Genomic DNA, 12,380 nt, shown 5'->3' with positions numbered 1-12,380 from the left:
CTCTGAAGCTGCTTCTTCCCTTTGACTGGGTGGAATGTTGGGAAGTTTTCTTGGAAATTTTGGCTGACAATAAAGGGGAATGGTGTAACCTCTGGCAATAATGTTTTGCACCCAATGATTGGTGGTGCAGAGAGAAACGACCCCTGACTGCTTCCAGAGGTAAGCAATCGGGCAGCCCCTCAGGAGTGCTGATAAGGCTGTCCAGAGAAGGAGTCCCTGGAGCCTTGGTTGTGAGGACCCCCTCTGCCTCTCTAGGGGTGTCTTCCAGAATTGTTACCCCCTTTACCTCTGGGAGTATCATTACCATGTGCAGCATGGAAAGGACCCTGAGATTTCTTATGCTACATTTTCCCACCCCTCTGATTCCTGGAGAAGGTACGTTGAGGGATGGAAAACCATAGGCCATTGGCAGACATGGTTTTTTCAATCTTGGTCACACCTGGCTAGCGTGTCTTTCACTTTGGAGCCAAAAAGGGACGAAGCTTCAATGGGAGCATTCAGAAAGGAAGACCTGAAGGGATCCGTGAAGTCACAAATGTGCATCCAGGCATGACACCTCATAACAATGCCCGAACCCACTGCTCTAGCTGCCCCTTCAGTCATGTGTGAAAGCAACCTCATGGACGAGTTGGATATTGATTCCAGGGTTGTGAGCTGTGAGGCCACTTTGCCCCTGACCTCAATAGACAATTGTCCTGTGAGCGTCCCAGAGAGTTTGGAGATCAAGTCCCTCTGGAGCCTCATAAAATGTGCCAAATAATTCAGGGATCTTATAAGCAAAGGCCCCTGATGCAAAAACACGCTTCCCAAGCCTGTCCACTGCCCAGGACTCCCTGTTGGGTGGGTGGACAGTGGGACTTTCCTCAGCCAAATCCTTTTTCGTGGCCACCACCACCACCATAGTATCAACTGGTAAACCTTTGGACCAATGCGGGTTCTCCTTGGGAGGGGAAAGAATTGTGTCTGGTCTCCAGGGGATTGCCTCAATGGAATCAGGGTTCTTACGAGCCCACTGCACAATGAGCTGGACAAGCTCGTCGGTAAGCAGGGTCACCCAAGAGATAGAAGGTGGGACACGAAAAGCCTGCAGGAACACGGACTCCTCAGACAAAGGGTTGGAGGGCTTCCAGTCACCTCTCTGCTTTAATATCTCCAGGATCTCTCCGAAGGAGACATCATCAGGAGGTGACCATGAGGATGCTTCACCATCATTGTACTCCATGTCTTCCATTAAGGACTCATCATGTGAGTCCATGTGCTTCCTCTTGGACATCTTCTTTCAAGGGGGCTCCTCAGTGGAGGTCTCTGAGGAGGACTCGGAAGAGTGGGTACACTGAACAGGGGTGTCCTGCGGATTCTCTGTCCAGTGTCCCAGGTGGGTGGTCTGTGACAGCTGTAGCTTAGGGGTGAAAACTGGGGTTCTGACATCAAAGGTGTGCTAACAGAAGCAAGAGCCCTCTCCATCGCGTGGAAGGCAGGCCCAACCGAAGAAGGATGGGAGCCTGGAACTGAGAAAGATAACCTCGGGACCGGGGTCACACCCCTGCTCCAACAGACCCACTCCCCAGGGATGGAGCCTCAAGCAGGATTGGAGTGGACACAGCCATCGGCGCTGAGGAAGGAACTGAGGAGAGAGGCGGCACCATACCCCAGGCCAGTGCACCTGTCCCCTAAGCCCCAGATTGAGGAATGGCTGTTTCAGAGGGAACCGAAGACCAAAGGGACAAACCCGGAGCCAGAGTGAGATGTACCGTAGGCACCTAGGTGATGGGTTCCAAGAAGGATGTCAGAGCAGAAGGCTTTGGAACTGAGATGGTCAAAGGAGGAGTGTAGGATGAAGTCTGTGGATAAGGCAACCCAAGTCCTGCAGGTGGATGGGTCTTAGAAAGTGAGAGAATCCCCCTGGCTAACAACAGCTTGTCAACAAGATGCACCACATCATGTTTTGAAATGCTCCTGGTGGATCTAGTGGATATTCCAGATGAAGAATCAGGATGTTCGAGGAATGGGCTATACGCTTGGCCCAGAAATGGATCTATGGAGGGGGAGTATCGGGTCCATGGTGCAAAGTCTGCCGGCACTGAAGTCTCTAGTTTCGAGACCAGAAGCAAAGGGGTCAAATCCAGTGAGATCGGTACAACGTTCGGTGCCGAAGTGGCACTCGGAGCCGAAACAACAGTTGGTTCCAAAATGGAAACTAATGACGTAGGTGAAGATGTGCCCTGAGCCGAAATAGCTACAGGTGCTGAAGTTGAAATAGGCGTAGTAAGGTCTATGATCAGTGCTGGAGGCAGGACAAGTGCCTAAACAGTCCTCGGTATCAAAGGTTTTGAGATGGTTGGAGCCGAAGAAGATGAAGCCGAAGAAACAGATTTATGCTCCAATGATAACTTAGGGACCTTACATTTCCCATGCTTGCTCTGCTCACCCGATAGTGAAGAAGGAACAGAATGGGATCTCTCTTTGTCCTTAGAAGGAGGGGTTGAGACCTCTATTGCAGAAATGGCCTCTGAGAAGGGAGACTTGAGTAACCCTTTTAGAATGAGTTTATTTTTGTGCTCATTAAGAGTGCATTGGCTGAAGCTCTGACAACTATCGCATGGAGGCTGCACCGAAAGGTGGGCCACTCCTGAACAGTATACACAGTCACAGGTTCATAGTTTCATAGGTAGGTACTAGGCTATCCGCCCAAGGGCCTAAGTAAGCCTAGCCAACAAGGTTCCTTGACTTACGCTACCCAAGAAAGTAAATTTCCTGTGTCCCTGTCGAGCAGAGCCACAGAAGTGATCCCTGGGGTGTATTTCCTATTTCCCATCCACTCATCAAGATTTTTCTTGAAGAGTGCTAATGAGGAACTTTGCTTGACATAGATGGGTAGCTTGTTCCAGAGTATACGAAGTCTCTGGGACAGGAATCTATCCCTCCAGCATGTCCTGTTTATTGTGGTGACAAGGTTTAGGTCCCTAGAGCATGTAGCTCGGAGGGATTGGGATTTCTTTAGGTGTAGCATGTCCAACAGCTCTGGGTTTAACATAGCTTTTTATGTTAGGCAGAGATCTCCTTGGAATAGGCGATATGCTATAGAGTAAAGCTGGAGTTTTTTGAGATGGTCAGTGTAGGGCATCTGTTTGAGGCTAGAAATCCTCTTTGTGAGGTACTTCTGTGGCCTTTCCAGCTGCTGCAGATGTCTTGTGAGGTACATTCCAAAAGGGGCATTGTACTCTATAATGGGTTTAATGAGTGCCAAGTAGAGGAGAAAAATTACCTCTTTTTTCCTGGATGAGAACCCTTTTGTGATGAGGTGCACCACATAGAAGGATTTCCTGACTACTGTGGCGATGTGATTATCAAAGGAGAGACTACTGTCCACCTGGGTCCCAAGGTCTCTTATCATACATTCGGCACTAAGTAGACTGCTGTTTATGTGGTAGTTCATGGGTACAGAGTTTTTACCAAAGGGGATGACAATGCACTTTTTGGCATTGAGCTTGAGGCCATGCCTCTGACACCAGGCATCTGTCTCAGTGAGGCCGTTCTGTAGGATGTCCACATCATTTGGGGACTCAACTATGGCTCCTAGTTTACAGTCATCTGCAAAATTCATTAGCCAGAGGTCTTCTGTGTTAGCCTGTACTTCAGAGAAGTAGATACCAATCAGGAGAGGTCCCAGGACTGAACTCTGTGGTACTCCACTTGTCACTGGTTTGAAGTTAGATTTGGAGTCTGCAACTTTTACAGTGTGGGTTCTGTCAGTGAGCCAGTTGGTAACCCATCTTGTGATGTAGGGATTTATGCCTAGTTTAGTGAGTTTAGCTATAATTCCAGAATGGAGGATGGTGTTGAAAGAGTTGGCGAGGTCAAGATAGGCTGTGTGAACCACCTTACACTCGTCTACGCCTTTGGTGACTGCCTCAAAGAAGTCGATTAGGTTCAGGAGGCATGATCTGCCTTTCACAAACCTGAACTGGGTGGGGTCCAGAGTTTGGAGGTTACCAGTGTCTTTGTTTATGAGTTCCATGATGATACGTTCCATGGCCTTGCAGACCAGGCTCATCAGGCTAATAGGGCAATAGTTCCTAGGATCAGTGGTGGCGCTCCCTTTGTGGAGTGGGATAACTGTTGTTGTGTGCCATTCAATGGGCACAAAGCTTGATGTGAGACTATGATTGAACATGGTGCTTAGGTGGGGAGCCAGTTCGTTCTGAAGTTCATGTAAAATGCAGCCTGGGATGTTGTCCGGTCCCATGGATGCTTTGTTTTTGGTTTTACAGAGTGCAGCATTTACCTGCATAGATGTCATTACAGGGACTCTGCATTCTTCCTGTATAGATATGGGCCCTTTAGGGTGTGAGAGGGGGGTAAAGTTAGCACTCAACCTATCTGCCAGGATTTTGGCAATATCAGTTAGTTCTGTAATTTTTGTGCCATTGTACTGTAACTCAGAGCAGATCTGGGTGTTGCCATTGAGATTCTTGACATAGCTATAGAATGTTTTGTGGTTGCCCTTAGAATCAGTGGTGATTCTGTTTTCATAGCTAGCTTTGGAGGATCTTATAAAGGATCTCAGCTTCTTACTGAGGCTGACCAGGGAGCTCCTCCACTCATGGGATTTTACTCTGTTTTGCAACAGTTTCTTCCTTCTGTTGTAGAGTTTGTTTATGGCAGGGGACCACCAAATTGGCTTCCTTTTTTTGGAGGATAGCATCTTGGTTCTGTTTGGGATAGAACGATTCATGCACTTGTGTAAGTGCTTATAGAGTGCATTTGTGTAGGATTCAGCAGTCATAACTGTATTGTCCATCTGCATGGGTGTCATGAAGTTAGCCACTTCAGTCTTAAGAAGCATGAAGTTGGCTTTGGAGAAATGTTTTACCATGGTTTCCTTAATGGTGGGTGGGGGCGGGATGTGGATATCGAGGGTAGTTAGCTTATGGTCGGATCTGACCAACGAGGAGTTGACTTCGGTGTGGAACACCAGTCACTCATGCTGGTAATGACTAGGTCTAGGATATTGTTGCCCCTGGTGGGGTGTGCATAAGTTGATCCAGGGCATTGGAATTTATGAATTCCAGAAAGGGTTGAGTGAAGGAGTTGGTACATGAGTAGTTTTCCCAGTTAATGGTGGAGTAGTTGAAATCACCCATTATAAAGGTGTTTGGTTGAACCCTAATATTTTCCACTATATATCAAGAAAAGAGGATTGAAAATCCTGGGGCATGGTGGGGGGATCTGTAGCCAGCTACAACTTGGATTGCAGTTTTGCCCAGAGTTAGTTGCACTTGGATAACCTCGGATGCATTATGTTGCGCAAATAGCCTGGAGGTGTGGATATCCTTAATGAATATGGACACACATCCACCTTTGGTGTTCCGGACCAGGTTAGATGGCTGAAAAGTGTGGTATGAGTTATAGCCTGGTAATGCATGGGGTGCTCTCTAGAACCTTGAACCAGGTGTCAGTCACTGCACAGATATCGATGTTCTCCATTTTAAGGAGTGCCTCGAGTGAGTGCATTTTGAGATTTAGACTTCTAGCACTGAGTAGCATTACCCTCAGTTTCTGCTTGCCTGTTCCTTTAAGGTGGTGAATTTGTCATTTGAACCTTGCCTAAAAAATGCACTATAGGGGCGGCAAGAGCCTTAGCCAGTATCCAGAATCCCAGGGGTGACAGGTGCAGGCCATCTTTGGCAAAGCATCGTGGTCTGTCGACCATGTCATTCCAGGCAGACAGATACTGGATCCCCTTTGAATGACAGCAGAAGCTTAGCCACTTGTTGAAGTCAATCATTTTGTCCTTGTACTGCGGTATCATTCTGGGTGATGGCAGGATGCTACTCAGGACTAGGGTCATACCTGCCTGGGCTATAAGATCGGAGAGCTTTTCCATGTCTCTTTTCATGTAGTCCAGGGAGGTACATTTCAGGTAGTTCACACCAACATGGACAATGACAGATTCATATTTGTACTTGTTGTGGAGTGACCTGAGTTTGTGGGTTATGTGGTGGATCCTGGCACCTGACAGGCAGCTGACAGTAACCTTCTCCTTGTTTAGCCCGGTGAGTGTGACATCAGTGTGCCTAACTATAGGGTCACCTATGACTAGTGTGTTGGGTACATTGGTTGTCATCATGAGAATCACTGTTAGGTAACTTGCCCTTACAAGAAGTACAATGTTTAAAACTTGAAGTACCCTTCTTATCCGACATCTTGGTAGAAAAAACACCACAGCCAACTGTATAATCCAACTATAATGAAGTCAACTCTGGTCAAAAAATCTCAAATATAACAATACACTGTATGTAGAGAAGAAAAGGGAAACACCTGAATAAAGGTAAAGCTAACAGATTAAACAGGAGAAACAATACCAACTATGGTAATGAAGAAATACAACAAGGGTAAGGGAGAAAGGCCGTGCCAAAAATGGTACTTGAAAGTTTACCAACGGTAACAATGGGTAGAAAGGGAAGTACAAGGTTAGACAGAAGAAACGACACTAAAATACTAATCACTTAGTAAAATATAAAGATATCCAAAAATTTTTAAACAAATATCAAAAAAGATTTCACTTAGCTGAGAGCTCGGCCGAAACGCGACTTTACAGCTATGCAGCAAATGAGATCTGAGGTAACAAGGAGAAGGGAATTCTGGGTAGAGACTTAGCTAGCAATTTATTTTGGCTGATGCGAGCTTGGTAATAGGCCAACTCAGTTCTGAGGGCTCAGAACCGAACCCATCAGTGATGAATGGAAAGAAGATTAACAACATCAGATAATTACTTAATACATTGCATCATAACCTTATTTATTTATTTACTGATATTTGATTTCTGGGAAAGTCCGACTGGTAGGAGTCAATTTTCAGTGGATATCAGGGGAGAAAAGCTCCAAAGCTATGTGTATATATATATATATATATATATATATATATATATATATAAATGTACAGTATATAATTGTTAATTCTGTATATAAATTACTCACAAATATTTCTTTCTCAAGCAATTCTGATAATAAATTCTTCACCCCAAATTCCTAAAGAAAGCAGCCTCATATGTTGCCAAATCATTACCTTCATATACAATCTTCCAATGAAATCTAAAACTATACCTGACAAATAGAAAACTGCCATAAATGATCCACATCCCAAATACACAACAGTTCAAGGGTGAAATAATTATATGCCCAGCTGAAATATCCCTCTAGGCAAATTTTTGGAAAACTAATTTACAAACAGTTTCTTACTCACATCAAGTTCAATATAACTCTCCCTAATGCATAACATGGACTCCATCCCTCCTATAACTCTGCAACTACTCTGTACACACCATTCAGATATGCTCTTTTAACTGGAGCTACACAACATCTGGCAAATTTTGCCAGAGGTTTGGAGAAATTCTGTTGAAATCCAAACCACCCACTGCTGAAATCGAAAACAATAAGTACTTTTTGTGTTTCCTTTGTACTTTGCTGACTGTATTTTATCATTTTTTGCCTTATTTTGCTGATTTTACTGCATTTTCTGCAATTAAAAAAGCTGTTCTGTTGCTTTAAGTAGCTAGCAAATAGCATAGACTAGATTCAGATCTGCTGAATCTAGACAGTATTACAACACTTGAACACTATTCCTGCCATCTTACATTAGGAGTGCCCTATCTGCACCCTTGTGGCAGAAGTGTGTAGTCTGAGCATCATCTGAGTTGGAGATTACTGGTGGAAAGCTCATTGTGTGCTTTTCCATTGGTGGTTTAGATTGAAAGTGTTTATTATTCTCATTTGTATTTAAGCCTTGCGTTTGCGAGTAGTGGTTCGCATGTGCTCTGTACAGATGCAAACACCTTGAAAGACAATTTTCCACTAGAAATATGTTAGTGGAACCCCCCAAGCTTCCTTGCTGCATTGTGGGCAACTCATTTGTACAGTGAGAAGCATTGCCATAGTTTTTCACCCTAGCCTTCAATACATTAAGCCTCTTTGTTAATCCTAGAGCAAAATCTGGTCCATACTAGCCCAGTCCTTGATAGTAATTATGGTAAAAACTTGCCATAATGGTCAGTCAGTTTCCAACCATTTTTCCAGCCAGCCTGGTTTTCATGGTTATCCTGAGGCAATGTAGTAACTGCTTCATGTATACTGACAACCACTTACTCCTAAAACTAACAACTACAATGTGTGATAGATGTAATTGCACTATGAATTTATAATCATTCTCTCATGTAACAACAAATCGGACATCAAACAGTTTGTCAGCACACAAGCATCATCCCTCACACAAAACAAGGTCACACTATGTAAACCCACATATGTAGAGGTACTCAATAGGAGCCTACCAAAAGACCAGAGACCTCCCAAGCGGAAACCACTTGCACACACTACAAAGCAAATAGATTCCATTACACATAATAACACACACACTAGTGTCTCAGCAAATAAGCCCCTAAGGCAAAATACCACAAAACCAAATAGAATAGAAGAGAGAAAACTAGAAAGCAATTAAAACAAGAAGTGTCACTATTAGAAGAGTACAGAAGAGGGAACAGATTAACAAAAATGCTCAGAAAGATAGACACGATAAGAGCAATCAGGATCTATCATGCACTATCGCAAATAATAAACTTAAAATATCAGCACAGTCAGGAAAAACATAGAAGATATGGAGGTAAATATAAAGGAAAAGTACAAAATAAGCAATTTACTGATGAACCAAAAAAGTTTTATAGCGAATTGGTAAACAAGGCAAAAAGAACTGAAACACTACAAAAAAAAAAAGAAGAAATAGATACATTTTGGAGAAATCTCTATGAAGATCCTGTGGAACATAACTTCTTCTGGCTTTTCCTGGTTAGGGGTTGCCACAGTGGATCACCTGTCTACCCATGATTGGCAGTGGAGTTTTATGGTGTTGAATTGCCAGCCTGGCGCCCAACCTTCCACAGAAGTCACACACATGCACGCACTCACACCTAGGGCCAATTTAGAGTGTCCAATCCACCTACAGCATATCTTTGGGATGTGTGAGGAAACTGTAGCACTTGGAGGAAACCCACATGGCCAGAGGGAGGACATGCAGACTCTGCACAGAAGGCAACCCAGCCGAGGATCAAATCGGAGAACCTCTTGCTGTAAGGTGACAATGCTAACCACTGCACCACCATGGCCGCCCATCCTGTGGAACATAACAAAAATACTAAATGGATAGCAGAAGTAAAACAAAGAATAAGAAGTTCATATGTACAGGATATGAAATGGGATGAAGTAACAACCACAGAGATTGAAACAAAGTTAAGAAAAGCTCCTAACTGGAAACCTCCAGGTCCAGATGCAGTACCTAACTTCTGGACAAAAGTATTAGCATCTTTACAAGAAGATTTAGCCATGAACTATTTATATGTGCACCCTGACCAGACACTAGCCTGGTTAACAATAGGAAAAACAATACTCCTACTTAAGAGTGAACCTGCAAGCTATCCTAAAAAGTATAGGTCAACAACTTGCCTTCTGACAACTTATAAACTATGCACTGGAATTGATGCCGACAGAGTTTATAGTCATTTAGAAGAAAACTTAGTCATGGGAAAAGAACAAAAGGGTAATAAAAGAAAGTCATATGGAACAAAGGATAATGGAGAACTGTAAAAAGGGAATAATCTAAGTATGGCATGGATAGACTATAAAAAAGCATTTGATAGTATCCCACATTCATGGATAAAATAGGGCTCAAAAATGTATTAGTTGCACCCGGGACTGATTGATTATATTATCGTGACCATGAAACAGTGGCAAACCACTTAAGCCTTGATAAAGGACAAATTATTATTCCAGGGATAAACATTTAAAGGGGGATATTCCAGGGTGACTCTGTCACTGCTGCCATTTTATGTTGCCCTTCAGCCACTAAGTTGTCTACTTAACAGATTAGGTCATGGCTACAATTTGGCTCCCAGAAAACAACAGAGTGTAAAGATTTCTCATCTTTTTGTAGATGATTTAAAACTGTATAGTTCATCAGATGAGGAATTGAAAGCACAACTGCAAGTGGTCAAAACTTTTTCAGATGATATAAGAATGTCATTTGGGCTTGATAAATGTGCAAACGCAACCTTTAAAGCAAGAAAGTTGCAGCACTAAGAAAACATCAGTTTGGGACAGAAATTTGATATAAAATAACTTGAGCAAGAGGTCATATACAAGTATTTTGGAACTGATGAAGGATCAACAATAAAACATGAACGAATGCAAATAAAAATTAGTAAGGAATATTTTAGAAGACTTACATTAATACTAAAAACAGTGTTGACATCTAGGAACAACGTCCAGAGTATAAATCATTTTCTCTTCCTGTCCTAGCTTACAGTTTTGAAGTAATTGATTGATCCCAAAAGGTGTTGGGTAGGTTGGACAGAAAAACAAGAAGGATGCGTCATGCTCATCAAATGATTTATAAAAATCATTGCATACCAAGATTATATATTCCCCATTCTGAAGGAAGGATGGTCCTCCTTGAAATTGATTACATGTATATTTCTGCAATCATAGGACTGCATACATATCTGCTGACCTCACAAGACCCAAGTGTAGTGAAAGTTTTGAAACACGAGAAGAATAAATCTAAGATGACTTCCCCGCTTAGTTTGCAGAAGCATATCGGCTTCAAGTGAGAATGGAAATCAAACCAGAAGTAGATAAAAATCAAGCAGCAACTGAATGTGCCAAACAACAAAAGAAAGAATATAAGGTGATGCATCAGATGAAAAGGCAAAAAATGTGGAAAATGCATAAATATAGTTGCAAGTATAGAAAACTCTTAGGACAACCTTACGTTGATCAGGAACGAACACAGGAATGGTGAAGGAGAGGTGAATTTAAACCAAAAGATGAAAGGCTAATATTGGCGGACCAAGACAGTGGACTATGTACACATTGGTTTACACAGTCCATTGAACATGTGGGAGAAACAGACAAATGCAACTTTTGTAAAACAGAATTGGACAGACACTCAAGTCACTCAACAACAATTACCGTTATGACTCTATTATAGTACATGTTGGGGTGAATGACTTGAGATGTACCTCTCTGGACTATATGAAAAGAGACATGACTGAATGCTCAGATTATGTGTCCCAAGCAGGTATGTCCCTACCTCTAAGCAGTATTCTACCTTCTCCCAGGATGATGACACAATATAGACAAAAAAATGATTGACTTCAACATTGGCTTAGTTTCTGGTGTCAATCCCGGGGGATCCGGTATCTGTTAGCCTGGGAAGATATGGTCAAAAGAAGCTCTTCACCTGCCTCATCTAGGCTTTCAGATAATGACAAAGACACTAGCCTCCCCCATAGTGCCTTTTTTAGGCAGTGTCAAAACTACAAAATTCCTGATGTAAAAAAATCCACTCGAGACAAGCTCAAGGTTACTCTGCTTAATGATAGGAGCCTAAACAGGACACTGCATTCCCCAGAAGCACTCCTCAACTTGGAAGATGCTGATATCTGTGCAGTCACTAAGACCTAGATCAAGGCCACAGAAAGCACCCTGCCTGTGCAAGGCTACAATGTCTTCCAGACGTTCAGACCCCAAAACGAGCATGAAAGAACCAAAGCTGGAGGTGTATCTATCTTCATTAAAGCCAAAGACACCTCAAGACTGATTAAACAGTACGAGTCTCTTCAGCTACTCCAGATCCAATTAAATATAGGTAAAAACCCTACCACATCATTGCTAGCTACAGGTCCCCCACCATGAACCAACAGAAGCACACTGCCTAACTGGACTTGCTAGAGTCACTCACTATACAGCCAAACACTTTGGTCATGGGAGATATTAACTATCCTTCCATCGATTGAACCACATACACAAGTGCAAACATGTTCATCCTAAGATTCCTGAACTTTGTCAATACAAATGACCTGGAATAGTTAGTCTGCATCCTCATAAGGGGCTCAAGTGCCCTGGACTTGGTACTCACCAACATGGGTGTCGCTGCACTACCCCCTGTGTGTTGCCCTTCCTGATAAGGTCAGACCATAAATCTGTCTCATTCAAAGTAATGATCAGACCTGACACCCACAGGAGCAAAAAACTGAAACATTTCTTCAAAGCAAACTACAGCCTACTAAGAGATGGTATAAACAGCTTCAAAACCCCTGCTAACACAGGCAGCAAAGACTTCTATGCAGAGGAGTACACAAATGCCCTGTACAACCACTTAAACAAGCCACCCTGCTGGACCTCAAGAATAAACAAGTTATATAACAAAAGGAAGAAACTGATATCTAAGAACAAGAGGAAACTTACTCAGCAGAGGAAGAATGCCCTTCACAGCCTGAACAAGCAAATCAGATATCTTGTGAAGTTCTCTAGAGCTAGTTATGAGACTAAACT

Source organism: Protopterus annectens, chromosome 5.part1 (assembly GCF_019279795.1).
Source record: "Protopterus annectens isolate FY-2018-M chromosome 5.part1, PAN1.0, whole genome shotgun sequence".
Classification (NCBI taxonomy): domain Eukaryota; kingdom Metazoa; phylum Chordata; order Ceratodontiformes; family Protopteridae; genus Protopterus; species Protopterus annectens.
This window is presented reverse-complemented; position numbering follows the sequence as displayed.